The following is a 17,782-nucleotide window of genomic DNA, read 5'->3' on the forward strand; positions in this document are numbered from 1 at the left end:
GAGGACTAGAAAATTGCAAACGTCATTCCACTCTTCAAGAAAGGAGGAAGGCAGCAGAAAGGAAATTATAGACCAGTTAGCCTGACCTCGGTGGTTAGGAAGATGTTGGAGTCAATTGTTAAGGATGAGGTTATGGAACACTTGGTGACACAGGAAAGACAGCATGGTTTCCTTCAGGGAAAATACTGCCTGACGAACCTGTTGGAATTCTTTGAGGAGATTACAAGTAGGATAGATAAAGGGGATGCAGTGGATGTTGTATATTTGGACTTTCAGAAGGCCTTTGACAAGGTGCTACACACAAGGCTGCTTACCAAGTTAAGAGCCATGGTATAGCAGGAATGTTACTAGCATGGTTAGAACAGTGGCTTGATTTGTAGGAGGCAGCAAGTGGGAATACAAGGATCTTTTTCTGGTTGGCAGCCAGTGACTAGTGATGTTCCACAGGGGCTGGTGTTGGGACCGCTAGTATTTATGCTGCATACCAATCGTTTAGATAATCAGACAGATGGCTTTGTGGCCAAGTTTGCAGATGATACGAAGATTGGTGGTGGAACAGGTAGTGTTGAGGAAACAAGCAGACTGCAGAAAGACTTGAGACAGATTAGGAGAATGGGCAAGAAAGTGGCAAATGTAATACAATGTTATAAAATGCAAGGTCATACACTTTGGTAGACTATTTTCTAAACAGGGAGAAAATCCAAAAATCTGTGATGCAAAGGGACTTGAGAGTTCTTGAGCCGAACACCCTGAAGGTTAACTTGCGGGTTGAGTTGATAGTGGTGAAGGCAAATACAATGTTAGCATTCACTGCAAGAGGTGTAGAATATAAGAGCAGGGATGTGATGCTGAGGCTTTATAAGGCACTGGTGAGGCTTCACCTTAAGTATTGTGAACAGTTTGGGCTCCTTAACCAAGAAAAGATGTGCTGGCTTTGGAGAGGGTCCAGAGGAGGTTCACAAGGATGATTCCAGGAATGAAAGGTTTAGCATATGAGGAATGTTTGATGGCACTGGAATTTAGAAGGATGGGGGGGGGGGGGCGGGGGTAATCTCACTGAAACCTTCTGAATGTTGAAAGGCCTTGAGAGAAGATGCAGAAAGGACATTTCCCATTGTGCTGTAGTCTAGGACAAGAGGGCACAATCTAGGGATTTTAAAACATTTAAAACATTTTAGTCCATTTAAAACAGGTTGCTCAGAAACTTCTTTAGCCAGAGGGCAGTGAATTTGTGGAATTTGTTACCACGGGGAGGAGGGAGCGATTGTCTGAGATACCAAAGTGCTGGATCAGGGACTGTAGTTTTCAGAACCAGAATCAGGTTTATTATCACTGGCATGTGACATGAAATTTGTTAACTTGTTCTGATGGGCTCTGAATCACAATCTCTTTGGGAGACTTCTGCTGCAGCTTGCAAGGTGGGGGGGGGGGGGTGGTACCTCTGTTGTCACAAGTACGTGCACGAGTGGGGCAGGGAGGCTTTGGGGCTTTGATGTTTCATCATTCATTCTATGGAGTTTCTTGTTCCGTGGGTGTCTGTGAAGAGTAGGAATTTCAGGTTGTATACTCTATACATTCTGATATTAAATGAACCTTCACAATCACATAGGGTGTCAGTCTTTATAAACGTCCTCATAAAATCCATTGTATTTCTTTATTTTTCTGTAAATAGCTGCAAGAAACTGAATATACATACTTTTTTTGACATTGACAACACTTGATTATGGACAGATACCAGAATATACCAACAAGTTCCCATAAAACTTAAAGTTTAAAATTTTGATATACGTACAAACATCCATTCCTACGAACAGTAGAACTCCTCCTCCACCCCACCCCCCATTTTTAGTAATTGCTTTCTCTTTTTAGTCTAGTGTGCTTTTTATACCATGTATTATGATTCTGAGAGGGTTTAATTTGTCATATAAAGTGATTTTGGTGTATTTGCCGACTTTCAGACAAAACCATCTTGAAGATGACCACAAGAACAGCCTGTTCATTACCAGGTGATGGACTGTAACAAGATGTAGAAAAATGGTTTTCTGCACCACCACTGCTAACGTTCAGAACTCATGACTGAAGGGTTTTGGACTCGTGCTTAATCTGAGCCATGCCTGATCATTTAGTAATAAAATGAGTTAATACATTCAATATTAATGGTGCAGATGGTGCTGACAAAGCAACGCCATCACCTGACAGTTTTCGAGTGAGTTGTTTTATAGACAACTCCATCTGCACAGTATAGCTGATGTCAATAGGGTTTGCAAGCAGCCTGAACAAGTGAATAACAGAAAAAGGTGAACAAGATGAGGACCTGCCCTGAAGTTAAATCAGACTTTGCCAATTAGCTTTTTCACTCAAAGCAGGCAAGCACGAGCTCAAATATGGACAAGCTACTGATTGGATCCGAGGACCTCTAAGTATATAAAAGTGACGCAGATGTGCTGGGCTGTCCACACCACTCTCTGTAGGATCCTGCGATAAAGGGAGGTACAGTTCCCATACCAGGCAGTGATGCAGCCAGTCAGGATGCTCTCAATTGTGCCCCTGTAGAAATTTATTGGAATTTGAGGGTCCATATCGAACTTCCTCAACTGTCTGAGGTGAAAGAGGTGTTGAGGTGTATAGACCAGTGATGTGGATACCGAGGAACTTGAAGCTGTTCACCCTCTCAACTCCAGATCCACTGATGTCAATAGGGGGCAGCCTGTCTCCATTCCTCCTGTAATCCACAACCAGCTCCTTTGTTTTTGCAACATTGAGGGAGAGGTTGTTTTCTTGACACCACTGTGTTAGAGAGATGACTTCTTCCCTGCAGGCCGCCTCGTTATTGTTTGAGATTAGGCCAATCAATGTAGTGTCATCAGCAAATTTAATTAGCAGATTAGAGCTGTGGGTGGTGACACAGTCATGGATATACAGAGAGTAAAGGAAGGGACTCAGTACACAGCCATGAGGGGCTCCTGTATTGAGAGTCAGAGGGTTGGAGGTGGGGGAGCCCACTCTTACTACCTGCTGGCGATCTGATAGGAAGTCCAGGATCCAGCTGCCCAAGGCACAGTCAAGGCCGAGGTCTCTGAGCTTCTTGTTGAGCCTGGGTGGAACTATGGTGTTGAATGCTGAACTGTAGTCCAAGAACAGCATTCTCTCATAAGCATTCTTCTTCTCCAGATGTGTAAGGACCGTACGTAGAGCAGTGGCTATTGGGTTGTCTATTGATCCGTTGTGTTGGCAGGCGAATTATAGGGGTCCAGTGTGGGTGGTAGCAAGCTGCAGATGTAATCCTTGACTGGCCTCTCAAAGCATTTGCTTATTACTGAGATGAGGGCGACAGGACCAGTTGTTCAGGGATGTTACCTTGGTCTGTTTTGGTAAAGGGACAATGGTGGATAATTTGAAGCAAGAGGGCTCTCTACACTGGGAGAGGGAGAGATTAAAAATATCAGTAAACACAGCTGCCAGTTGTGCTGAGCATATCCTGAGTACTCGCCCTGGGATGCCATTTAAATTGGTATAATGGTGAGCACAGACATGGGCCCCCTCCTGTGCTGTACTGCTTTATGTTCAAACTGCATCGCAGTAATTTTTGAAGAAAGTAAGATGGGGGGGGGGGGGGGAGTTAGGGGGAGGGTGTTTTAAAAACATTCTGTATCAAGTAGGTTCAGCCGAACCTGAACCATTCAGCACACACCATGAAAAGATATTAAATTAAGATACAGTCGGCCCTCCTTATCTGCGGGTTCCGCGTGCACACATTCAACCAACTGCGGATCGGGAAAACCTGGAAGTTGAGCATTGCTCGCCTCGCGTCTCATTTGTTCGCTACTTGTGTTATGAGCAAGAGGAAGGAGTTTAAGGCTAGTAGGGGATGGCTGGCTAGCTATGTAAAGCACGACAGCCTCAAGAACTTAAAGATCACGGGAGAATCGGGATCGGCTGATGCTGAGGCGGCATCAGCGTTCCCGGAAGAGCTACAATGGTTGCGTCTGTACTGAACATGTACAGACTTTTTTACTTGTCATTATTCAAACAGACGGACAGACATACTTTATTGATCCCAAGGGAAATTGGGTTTCATTACAGCCGCACCAAGAATAGTTAAGAAATATAGCAATATAAAACTGTAAATAATTAAATAATAAGTTAATTATGCCAAGTGGAAAAGTGAGTCCAGGACCAGCCTATTGGCTCAGGGTGTCTGACACTCCGAGGGAGGAGTTGTAAAGTTTGATGGCCACAGGCAGGAATGACTTCCTATGACGCTCAGTGTTGTATCTCGGTGGAATGAGTCTCTGGCTGAACGTACTCCTATGCCCAACCAGTACATTATGGAGTGGATGGGAGTCATTGTCCAAGATGGCATACAACTTAGACAGCATCCTCTTTTCAGACACCACCGTCAGAGAGTCCAGTTCCACCCCCACAACATCAATGGCCTTACAAATGATTTTGTTGATTCTGTTGGTGTCTGCTACCCTCAGCCTGCTGCCCCAGCACACAACAGCAAACATGATAGCACTGGCCACCACTGACCACTAAACAATACAGTATAACAACTATTTACAATGCATTTCCATTGTAGTAGGTTTTATAAGCAATCTAGAAATGATTTAAAGTATACGGGAGAATGTGCGTAGGTTATATGCAAATACTACGCGATTTTATATAAGGGACGGACTTGAGCATCTGCGGGGGGTCCCGGAACCAATCTCCTGCAGATAAGGAGGGCTGCCTGTATTTTAAAAATTGATATTAAGAGATTGATCAGAAAGCTTTCTACATTCCCTCATATGCTTAGTTCACCACAGTTCAAGAGATTCAAGTTCAGTCCTGACCTCAGGTGCTGTTTGTGTGCCGTTTCCCCCTGTGAATGCATGGATTTCCTCTGGTTTCCTACAGCTAATTGGTTATCTGGCCACTGGAAATTGCTGGTGTGGGGTAGAAAGTTAAGGGAGTTAACGAGAATAAGAAATGGGATGAATGTAGGATTAGTATGAACGGGTGCCTGTAGCTCACATCAGGGACTCAATGGGTTGAAGAACCTGTTTCTTTATCTCTACTCATGACTCAAGTCAGTTTGCAAACAATTAATTCTTCATTTCAAATACTACCAATGAAGAAACCAAAACAAAAAGATAATCAAACTAAAGAAAATTAAAAACACATTATCTGGACACCAGCAAGCATGGGAGCAGTTGTGGGTCATCAGATCTCCATGGAAATGTTCACTTTCTGCCAAGACAGGAGGGACTTTGGAGGGTTAGTGGCAGTTTGAGGTCCAAATCTGAAGCAGCAGTATGGCCAGCAAAGTCCAGGGACTAACGGGAAAAACAGAAACAGCCACTGGCATTTTTAATTCAGCAATAAAATTGCCCATTTGTATCTCTAAGCAATTCAGATTACAATGTTTAAGTGTTTAACCATATAACCATATAACAATCACAGCACGGAAACAGGCCATCTCAGCCCTCCTAGTCCGTGCCGAACTCTTAATCTCATCTAGTCCCACCTACCCGCACTCAGCCCATAACCCTCCACTCCTTTCCTGTCCATATACCTATCCAATTTTACCTTAAATGACACAACTGAACTGGCCTCTACTACTTCTACAGGAAGCTCATTCCACACAGCTATCACTCTCTGAGTAAAGAAATACCCCCTCGTGTTTCCCTTAAACTTCTGCCCCCTAACTCTCAAATCATGTCCTCTCATTTGAATCTCCCCTACTCTCAATGGAAACAGCCTATTCACGTCAACTCTATCTATCCCTCTCAAAATTTTAAATACCTCAATCAAATCCCCCCTCAACCTTCTACACTCCAATGAATAGAGACCTAACTTGTTCAACCTTTCTCTGTAACTTAAGTGCTGAAACCCAGATAACATCCTAGTAAATCGTCTCTGCACTCTCTCTAATTTATTGATATCTTTCCTATAATTCGGTGACCAGAACTGCACACAATATTCTAAATTTGGCCTTACCAATGCCTTGTACAATTTTAACATTACATTCCAACTTCTGTACTCAATGCTTTGATTTATAAAGGCCAGCGTTCCAAAAGCCTTCTTCACCCCCCTATCTACATGAGACTCCACCTTCAGGGAACAATGCACTGTTATTCCTAGATCTCTCTGTTCCTCTGCATTCCTCAATGCCCTACCATTTACCCTCAATGTTCTATTTGGATTATTCCTGCCAAAATGTAGAACCTCACACTTCTCAGCATTAAACTCCACCTGCCAACATTCAGCCCATTCTTCTAACCGGCATAAATCTCCCTGCAAGCTTTGAAAACCCACCACATTATCGACAACACCTCCTACCTTAGTATCATCGGAATACTTACTAATCCAATTTACCACCCCATCATCCAGATCATCTATGTATATTACAAACAACATTGGGCCCAAAACAGATCCCCGAGGCACCCCGCTAGTCACCGGCCTCCATCCCGATAAACAATTATCCACCACTACTCTCTGGCATCTCCTATCTAGCCACTGTTGAATCCATTTTATTACTCCAGCATTAATACCTAACGACTGAACCTTCTTAACTAACCTTCCATGTGGAACTTTGTCAAAGGCTTTGCTGAAGTCCATATAGATTACATCCACTGCCTTACCCTCGTCAACATTCCTCGTAACTTCTTCAAAAAATTCAATAAGGTTTGTCAAACATGACCTTCCACACACAAATCCATGCTGGCTACTCCTAATCAGATCCTGTCTATCCAAATAATTATTAATACTATCTCTAAGAATACTTTCCATTAACTTACCCACCACTGATGTCAAACTGACAGGTCTATAATTGCTAGGTTTACTTCTAGAACCCTTTTTAAACAATGGAACCACATGAGCAATACGCAAATCCTCTGGCACAATCCCCGTTTCTAATGACATCTTAAAGATCTCCGTCAGAGCTCCTGCTATTTCTACACAAACTTCCCTCAAGGTCCTGGGGAATATCCTGTCAGGACCCGGAGATTTATCCACTTTTAAATTTCTTAAAAGCGCCAGTACTTCCACCTCTTTAATTGTCATAGGTTCCATAACTTCCTTACTTGTTTCCCACACCTTACACAATTCAATATCCTTCTCCTTAGTGAATATCGAAGAGAAGAAATCGTTCAAAATCTCTCCCATCTCCCTCGGCTCCACACATAGCTGACCACTCTGATTCTCTAAGGGGCCAATTTTATCCCTCACTATCCTCTTGCTTTTAATATAACTATAGAAACCTTTCGGATTTACTTTCACCTTATTCTTTTCTCATCATCTTCTTTTAGCTTTTCTAATCTCTTTCTTAAGATTCCTTTTACATTCTTTATATTCCTCGAGCAATTCCTTTATTCCATGCTGCCTATATCTATTGTAGACATCCCTCTTTTTCCGAACCAAATTTCTAATATCCCTTGAAAACCATGGTGCTTTCAAACCTTTAACCTTTCCTTTCAACCTAACAGGAACATAAAGATTCTGTACCCTCATAATTTCACCCTTAAATGACCTCCATTTCTCTATTACATCCTTCCCATAAAACAACTTGACCCAATCCACTCTCTCTAAATCCCTTCGCATCTCCTCAAAGTTAGCCTTTCTCCAATCAAAAATCTCAACTCTAGGTCCTGTCCTGTCCTTCTCCATAATTATATTGAAGCTAATGCTATTGTGATCTCTGGACCCGAAGTGCTCCCCAACACATACATCTGTCAGCTGACCTATCGCATTCCCTAACAGGAGATCCAACACTGCCCCATCTCTAGTCGGTACTTCTATGTATTGTTGCAAAAAACTATCCTGCACACATTTCACAAACTCTTAAACCATCCAGCCCTTTTACAGAATGAGCTTCCCAGTCTACGTGTGGAAAATTAAAATCTCCCACCATCACCACCTTGTGTTTACTACAAATATCTGCTATTTCCTTACACATTTGTTCTTCCAACTCACGCTCCCCATTAGGTGGCCTATAATACACTCCGATCAGTGTTACTACACCCTTCCCATTCCTCAATTCCACCCAAATAGCCTCCCTAGAGGAGCTGTCTAATCTATCCTTCCAAAGTACTGCCATAAGATTTTCTCGGACAAGCAATGCAACACCTCCTCCTCTGGCCCCTCCTACTCTATCACACCTGAAGCAACTAAATCCAGGAATATTTAGTTGCCAATCAGACCCTTCCTGCAACAATGTTTCACTAATAGCTACAACATCATAATTCCAGGTATCAATCCATGCTTTAAGCTCATCCACCTTTCTTACAATGCTCCTAGCATTAAAATAGATACATTTAAGATACTCTCCACCCCCTCCTCTCTTTTCATCCCTAACAATGCATTCCAATTTATTATCCTTTTCTTTCTTCTCCCCTACATCTTCGGGCTGAGCGCATCCCTTCTCCATCACCTGCCTTTCCTCCCTCACACACTGTCTATTTACTTGCCCTACTGGTGAACTAACCTCCTCTCCCATGATTTCCTCAAATTGATTCCCTCCCCCCCATCTTACTAGTTTAAAGTCCGCCCTGTAGCCCTAGCAAACCTCCCCGCTAGGATATTGGTCCCCCCAGGATTCAAGTGTAACTCGTCCTTCTTGAACAGGTCACGCCTGCCCCAGAAGAGGTCCCAATGATCCAGAAACTTGAATCCCTGCCCCCTGCTCCAATCCCACAGCCACGCATTCATCCTCCACCTAATTCTATTCCTACTCTCATTGTCGCGTGGCACAGGCAGTAATCCCGAGATTACTACCTTTGCGGTCCTTCTTCTTAACTGCCTTCCTAACTCCCTATACTCTTGTTTCAGGACCTCTTCCCCTTTCCTACCTATGTCATTGGTACCTATATGTACCATGACCTCTGGCTCCTCACCCTCCCACTTCAGGATATCTTGGACGCGATCAGAAACGTCCCGAACCCTGGCACCAGGGAGGCAAATTACCATCCGGGACTCCCGATCACCTCCACAGAACCGCCTGTCTGAACCCCTGACTATTGAGTACCCTATTACTATGGTCCTCTTTCTTCTATCCCTCTGTGCCGGAGGCCCGGCCACTGTCACTTCCACCAGGTAGGCTGTCCCCCCCAACAGTACTCAAACATGAGTACTTATTGTCAAGGGGTACAGCCACCGGGGTACTCTCTAGTACCTGCCACTTCCCCTTCCTGACCGTGACCCACCTATCTGTCTCCCGTGGCCCCGGAGTGACCACCTGCCTGTAACTCCTCTCTATCACCTCCTCACTCTCCCTGACCAGGCGAAGGTCATCGAGCTGCATCATATAAAAAAGTTTAAGGGTAGAAATATTAAAATTATCTCCCTGCTTCAGATGTTTCTAACTATTGTTGACTCCCATCTTTGGACAACAATTGGCCAAAATGCAGTTTGTGATTTAGATGTTACCAACTTTTTGGGGGCCGATTTGGATCGTGTTGACTACTGACAACATGCCTTAATATGGCAAAAATAATATGGCATTGCTAATTTTACACTGACTGATGTGACAAGATACCATGGTGGATGATGCACCAGCGTTTGCATTACACTCACTACAGTACGGCACTAAAATGATTCAATTTATTTTTGGTCAATTCGTGGTCAGTCGTCGTACAGGAGACCAAGAAGAATGACCTTGCTTTGTGAGGAAACTGAAGACCCCAACAGACTGAATTCAATGAGATATAAATGATCCTGCTTTGATGTAGGGCCTTGGCAAGACTTCATCAGAACTATTCTGCACACTTCTAGTAAGTCTCTCTCTGCAACTGGATCCTGACTTCCTCAAAGACCGCTGTCTGTGAGATCAGAAATAATTTCCACTGCTCCACCCTCTCTCTGCACCCACAACTGGGTTACTAGACACAGCTTAAATGCTATCTATAAATCTGCTGATGTCACAACTATTGTTGACAGTATTTCAGATGACGACGAGAAGGCGGAGAGGAACGAGACATGTCAGCTAGCTGAGTGGTATCACAGCAGCAACCTGGCACTCAACGTCAGTAAGACCACAGAATTGATTGCGGACTTCAGAAAGGGTAAGATGAGGAAATATATGTGAGTTTTCACAGAGGAATGGGACGTGGAAAGAGTAAGTAATTTCAATTTCTGGGTGTCAGCATCTCTGAGGATCGGTCCTGGGCCCAACATATCAATGCAGTTACAAAGAGGGCATGACAGCAGCTATATTTCATAGGAATTTGAGGAGATTTGGTATGTCACCAAAGGCGGCTGACTGCAGTACCCAGCACCGGCACAGCGACTCCTGCGATGCAGAGGGCACCAAACCGTACCGATTTTCTTCGTTCCTTTGGACCCGTCATCAGCATGGAGAGGGGGGGTCCCACTGCATGGGCAACAGATGGATCTCTGTATCAACTGCCCTGGCTTGTGCCCTGGAGAAGCCACTCCCCGTGACTATCAGAGGCGCAGTACCCATGGTCCACCACGACCGACGGAGGCCACTAGTGTGGAGCATTCTAAATGGCTGCATCTCCACCTGGGGGCGGACTATTGCACAGGATCGCAAGAAGCTGCACAAAGCTATAAACTCGGTCAGCTCAATCATGAGAAATAGCCTCCATAGCATCCAGGACATCTTCAAGGTGTTGCCTCAAAAAAGATGGCATCTATCATAAGGACCATTACCCAGGACATGACCCCTTCTCATTGCTCCCATCAGGAAGGAGGTACAGGAGCCTGAAGGCACAAACTCAATGATTCGGGAACAACTTCTTCCCCTCTGCCATCAGATTTCTGAATGGATAGATATTGAACCTATGAACACTACCTCACTACTGTTTTTGCGCTGCTTATTTAAATTTTGTTATTTAGAAATAGTGTTATGCAGTTTGTATTATGTATTGTAATGTATTGCTGCTGCAAAAATAACAAATTTCACGACATATGCTGGTGATATAATTCTGAAGTTCTAAGAACAGGGTACATGTCCTGGAGGGAGTTTAACTGGACTAATTCCAAGGATGGCAGGCTTTCTGCACAAGGGATAGAACAAACAAGGGCTGAGTTTGCTACAGTTTAGAAAAATGAAAGGAGATCTCTGAAACTTGCAGTTTTTATGCCTGATACCGGGAGAAGGGTGAAGGGGCCCAGAATCAGGGCTCCACCTCAGAATTAGAAAGCCATTTAGGACTGAGATGAGAACAAATTCCTTAACGCAAGGCTAAGGAAGCTCAAGCCATCGAGTTCATTTAAAATGAAAGTTAATAGGATCAGACTAACTGAATGGGAGAACAGCAGCAACGGCCGTATGACCTACACCTGAAACACAGTTTTACCTTGGGACAAAGCAGGAGTTACTTAAAAGAAAGGAAAGGAGGCAGAAATGGAACTGCTTGAAACAGAAATTTAAATTGCATGATGAACCTGAGTAAACCTATTAACTATTTTCATTCACCACAACTTTAATAAAGCCACCAATTAGCATCTCACAGGGAACAGACGGTTCATTATTATAGATTTAGATTCTTCTAAACATCAAGTGCCCAGCAGTAACAAATCTCAGCTTAGTGATGCAGTTATATTTATTTTATTTGAGCTGCTTAAGAATGACATTGAAGGTTATAAACAAAATATTCCACCCAGATGTCATTTCTGCCAAGAGGTCTCTTTGAGATTTCCTTGTCCATTCATCCCTCCCCACTAATCTCTCTCCAGGCACTTAACCCTGCAAGTCAAAGTGCTCCACCTGCCCGTCCACCTCCTCCCTCATCTCCGTTCCGGGCCCCAAACAGTCCTTGCAAGCGAGGCAACACTTCACCCAAGAACCTGTTCAGGTCATCTACTACATCCAGTGGTCCCGATGCAGCCTCTTCTACATTGGTGAGATGGGACGTAAGCTGGGGACTGCTTTGTCGAGCACCTTCACTCCATCTTCATAAAGCTGGATTTCCCAGTGGCCAACCATTTAATCCCAATCCCCATTACCATTCCAATATCTTGGTCTATGGGCTCCTCTACTGCCATGATAAAACCAGAGCCACAACATCTGTCTGGCTACCTGCATGTCCTTTCAATACAAAGTGTATCCTTGAATATCAAGCTCCCGACTATAATCTTCTTTCAGCCATCACTCAGTGATGCCCACATCATAACTGCCAATCTCTAACTGTGCGACAAGATCATTTACCTTATATTTGAATGCACAGTAAACAGAGTAACACCTTCAGTCCTGTATCTGTCACCCTTAACAATTTTATCCCCCATTACACTGCAACTCATTCCACTGACTGCAATTTTGCCCCATCACCTACCTGTCAATCTTCCTGACAATCTCACTACACATTGTCTCAGCTTGTAAACCAACAGGCCTATCCTCAACCCTTACATTCTGGTTCCCATCACCCTGCCAATTAGTTTAAACCAGAGCATCCCAAACTTTTTTAGCCCAATACCGCCCCCCCAAATAATTGTCATACTTGCCAGGATCCCCCAAAGCACCTTCATACTTGCTAACATCCCTCTTAGGCACGATACACTTCCCAGCGTCCCCATATGCCAACATGAGAAAAATGATCCTGCTTTAAATTTGTATTTGTCTTTAAACCTAGCTTACACAATAGCTGTGTACTGTACCACAGTTTCAATATCAATGTGGTCCTTGAGTTTGATGGGCTTTAGCAAGAGTTGAAATACCTTGTTCAAACTGTGACAGCAAAAGCCTCAAGTTGCCATGCGTAACAATGTCAGAGTGGTTTCTGTTTTTTTGAGTATGTGGTTCACTGCACTGGAGCCTCTTTCAACAAGCTAGGAGGATGGAAATGCAATGAAGAGCAATTTGGCTCTTCTCCGAAGACCAGGAAACTTTGTATCACAGTGTAATCACATACCAAAAAAGCCAACATTTTTGAAAAGCATTTTTGCTTCTTCATCGTTCTAAATTTTGGTAATTTCTTCTTGCAAGCTCTCTTCCTGTTTTCCACTTTGCAAAGAAATGTATTAATTACCCAGTCCGGGATTTCCAGATCATTCAAACCCTTGAATCAATACTGAATATCCTTCTTCAGTGACTGTAGATATAAGCAGTACTTTTGCAAATCACTGTCTGTGAAAGAGAATGCCATACCTTCCGTGCAGGGAAACTGTGAGAACATTCTTCTCCCAATGTTTTGGTTATATATTTCCAATAAAAGTGGACACTGCACTTTTTGCCTGGATTAAATTGAAATTCTCACTCCGCAGTTTCATATTTAGAATGTTCATTAAAAAAATACAGATCATCTAGCTGTGCCACATCTCCACGTAGAAGTTCAACCTTGTTTCCTAAGCTCGTGTCGACTTTGAGCAAAAAATTGAAACACAGAATCAAAAAGATCAAAGAAATGTTTTAAGCAGCAGACTTTTGACAGCCAATGCACTTCAATTTGAAGAAGCAAGTGTTCAAACTCTTCATTGTTATCTTGGCATAACTGGGGAAATATTCTGCTACTTAATGGATGAGCTTTAATTTTACTGATAGCAGATATTACAAGAGTCATGTTTGAAATAAGTCACTGGCTGAAGTTTTAGGCTGTGAGATGTTGATGATGAATTACACAATGGATTGCAAACTCAGAATTTCCTTTTTTGTAAATGTCACTTAACCAGAATGACGACCTGTCATACACGTTGCTCCATCTATTGCACAAGAGATCATGTTCCGAATCGGAATACTTTAAACCTCAATATACATCTTGAGTTCATTGTAGATTGATTCTTTATTGATATTTGTGTAACCCCTGGGTTGCCTCAGGCTCGCTCAGCTCATTTCGTCTAGGGGGAGCAGCCTTCGGCCCCGCCAAACTGGGTAATCAGCTGGTGAGGATGCTGTGTGATGTCCCCGCCTCGCCCAGAAACAGACAGTACACCATATGCGATTAAATGATTACAATTTATAAAGATTACTAGAACTAAGTGATTAATAACGATACAGTATATATGAAGGAAAAGAAAATAGAGAAAAGGCATTGCTTCCCAAACAGTAAACCTCAGGCGCTACATAGGTCAACTTATCTGGGAGTTCCCTAACCCTCCGAGACCTCCGTACCCCCTCACCTAAACCCTTCAGGCTCAAACACAACTGGGGATACATCAGGCCCACTACCAACTCCTCTTTTAACCTCTCACTCATGCCCCCACTGAAACTCTGAGCCCCCTGCTGCCCACAGCTAACTCTCCCCACAACACCTGACTCAGTGGGAGAAGGGCCAAAGGTCTCTTCCTCAATCGAGGGAAAGTCAGCAAAAGGCAGCATGTACCACACATCCAGCACATCATCCATCGAATCCGTATTCCTCCTCATTTCTGCGATCGGTAGCTGCTGTTTGATCTTCTCCAAACGGAAACACATGGCCTGCACTGCTCCTGCAGTCTCTTCAACCTCCTGCAATTGAGATATCAGCTTCTTCTCTGGCCCCTCCAACTCTCGCCACAGGCTCAGCAGTTCTGACTCATGTGTCCTGGCCATCTCAATCTGGGACGCAGTTACTCCAACAGCTTCTTCCACCCCGACCTGAAAAGCAGCAGTTAAAGATTTGTCAGCCTCCAGTCCAGTATTCACTGCACTTATCTCCAGCTTTTTCTTCCTAATGACTTCTTCCAGGTCAACTTTCAGGTTTTCCACTTCAATTAGACTGTTGATGGTCATATTCAGGTTTCCTTCCAGCTTCCGTTTCCCTCTTCCAAGATCTGTCCGCAATTGCTTCACCTCCCCAAACTCCCCTCTCTGGGCTCTCAGATTTCTGTTGTCCTTAGTCAGAGAACTTTCTTTGTCTTCCTCAACTTGTAAGTCTTCCAACTGGTTCCAGATCATTGTCTCCAGTCTCCACGCCTTCACTTCAAACTTGATTCCATAGAGACAGTCACTCACGAGCTGCAACCTTCGCCAGACCTGGCACATGTCCAGAGAACACTTTAACTCTTTAGTTCTCAGCTGCCCCTGCAACAGCCTCGCTTCATATTCTTCCAAGGCAAATCCAAATACCAGGAGATCATCCACATCTGCCAAAACTCCAAACACCTCCACATCCCCCATGGTCTTCCTGCGGGAAGATTGCAAGAGCTCCAGATATGCCCTGTAGCATCTTTTCGGACCGCAAGAATTCTAGGGGACCTATAATGGTCGTCTTCTCCTTGTCTGCCTCACTCTTCGGGATCTGGCAACATCCATTCCTCAGATCCAGCACCTTAAATCACTTCGCACCACTCAGACAGGCCATCGCCTCTTCAGCGCGCCTGTTCAGAGTCCTATAATCCACACACACGCTGCCTACGTCTTCCACGGCTGTAGGGGCCAGTCGCCACAACCCCTCTCTCATCGAGGTGTCTTCAGCGGCCAACTCCCCTCCCTCGTGGTATTTCGCAGCTTCCACTAAGAGGGTCTCACCCTCAGATACTTCCCCCAGGCTGTACCACCACTGGCTCGCATTTAAATTCGTTATCGGCCCAATGCTGCTATTACTATAACTAAGTAATTAATAACAATACAGTATATATGAAGGAAAAGAAAATAAAGAAAAGGTGCCGATTTTATCAAAGTCCAAACCACTTCGTGCACAACTGTTGAAGCTCAATTACTGAAGTCTTCTGGCCACCATTCGATTCCCTCCGAACTCCTCGACTCGCAGCTCAGGACCACCCGAAGTGGTCAACCAAGCACATCCACCCTCATCTCCTCTCCTCGTGGTACCTACTGGCCTTGGACCCCTGCTTGGGGTCCGTTCCTTGCCCAGCTCACAGCATTGCGTCCTCTCTCTCTAACCCCCTCGTGCTGAGTACCCCCAAAATGCCCGCCAACAACAGTTTACAGACTCAGAACAACATTAATCCCAACTGGTTAACAAAGGAATACAATTCTCGCTATCAGTAAATTTTAACCCAAACAAGCTTCCTGCACTCTCTCGCAACAAAGAAGCATTCCTACTTTTAACAAAACAAAGAAGTCATTTTGATTAATATACATAGTAACGAAAGAAAAAGAAACCCCCTTTACATTTGTTTTTAATTTTACAAAGAGAATCTCTTCATAAACTTTTCTATTTTTTGATAAACTGTACATATGTCATGAGCAATGCCTCATTGTCTCACACAGTTGACTCATCCAGTTGTGTCCCAAATTCTGTTTTTTGTAGCTCTGTGCAGAGTTAATGCTCAATGTCTTCACTCATTTTGTCAATACGATGAGCTACAATGTTATTACTCAGAGGAATTGATTTTAAGATACTGGTATCCTTTTTGAGAATACTGGTGAGCACTTCTGATACAGCAGGCATTATTGATCTTTTACGAATTGAATAAGATTTTCCACACTTTGCTGTCATTTTGGAAATGTTATAAGAAGCAATAAGACTACTACCAAGGTCATTTTCAGCTTTCTTAGCCAACGACTCAAGTGTGAAAGCTTTCCAAATGCTTCTTTCATCTTCTAGAACTGAGTAATACCATAAGTAGCCTGATCAGGGTGTCTTTTATAGAAGTGATCCTGCAATCTTGATAGTTTCATGCTTTCACTAGACAGTACTGTATGACAATAAGACAAGGGGCATCGCTGACCTAACAGGAACTGAATAAAACCAAACATCAGGTACGTAACACTTTCTGTAGTTTCTCTTTCTTAGCAGGATTAGAATTCAAGACTTCACTGCCCATAGACTCAAGAGTTCACACTGTACATATTTATGCATCATCAACAGAGCTAAATTAAAAATTTAAAAACAGCAGACTGGGAATGCCTATCAGATGTTGACGGCAGTGAGTCCACAGGGTTGCGTAGGTCTTGTGTCTCAAGTTAGGGTGCCACTTACCGATTGTCCTCCCCAAAGAATCTTGAATCTCCCAACAACTATTTCCCCTAATCCCCCCATAGGGCACGTAACTGCCCCCATTGTGAAACTCTGGTTTAAACACTCCCCAACAGCTCTGGAAAATCTGTCCACAGGAATATCTGTTCCTCTTGGGTTCAGGTGCAAATTTGCCCCTTTTGTACAGGACACAACTATCCCAGATGAGACCCTAATGATCCAGTAATCTGAAACCCTGCCCCCTGCACCAGTTTCTCAGCCATGCATTCATCTGCCAAACTATCCTGTTCTTACCCTCACTGGTGCATGGCACAGAGAGCAATCCAGAGGCTGCTACCATGGGTGACCTGCTGTTCAGCTTTCAACTTAACTCCCGAAATCCTCTCTTCAGAACCTCCTCTCTTTTCCAAGTCATTGGTACCAACATATACCTAGACTTCTGGCTGCTCACCCTCCCCTTTTATAATGCAACATACCTTCCTGCTGGGTCTAGTGCGTCCACAGAAACTCGGGTCTATGTGTTGCAAAGGACTTCCAATCCAAGCTAAGTTTCCCTTGGGTAATAAAAAGACTCCGTTTTTATAGATGGAGATAAATCAATTTTGTCCAGAAGTCAGAAAGGACAATAAAAATACCTGACATGGTAACCAGACTTCCATATTATTTGTAATGAACAGCAGGAAAAGTTCACAGGACTGATAAAGTGGAGAGAGGAACTAGCTCAGCTGTTTGTTAGAAACAGACTTTCAAATTCAATATTACAGTACCTCGTTTGTACGCATTGGTGCCTAGGGTTAGGCGTTAGTAACTACAGGATAGCCTGAATGCAACAAAGAATGCTAATATTGCAAAGTGAAAATATTTTGCTCAGGTTATTGTTCCCCATAGCTGCAAATTCACAGCATGCATGAATGTCATTTGCAAATAATTCTTGTATACAAAAACTAGAGTAAATTTTTAAAAAATAACAAAATTATTCC

General features: G+C 43.6%; 1 protein-coding gene across 2 annotated transcripts in view; it reads right to left on the reverse strand.

Moving 5' to 3' along the window:
- The window catches only part of zhx2a (zinc fingers and homeoboxes 2a), a 121,207-nt gene that overhangs the window by 74,754 nt on the left and 28,671 nt on the right, over positions 1-17,782 (reverse strand). Inside the window, exon 2 of one of the 2 annotated variants that reach the window (XM_059973049.1) lies at positions 14,262-14,515. The exons of the other annotated variant lie outside the window; for it this stretch is intronic. The gene's annotated coding sequence lies outside the window, so the exon portion shown is untranslated. The remainder of the gene's footprint in view (positions 1-14,261; positions 14,516-17,782) is intronic. 2 annotated transcript variants of the gene reach the window in all.

This window comes from Hypanus sabinus, chromosome 1, assembly GCF_030144855.1.
Source record: "Hypanus sabinus isolate sHypSab1 chromosome 1, sHypSab1.hap1, whole genome shotgun sequence".
Lineage (NCBI taxonomy): Eukaryota > Metazoa > Chordata > Chondrichthyes > Myliobatiformes > Dasyatidae > Hypanus > Hypanus sabinus.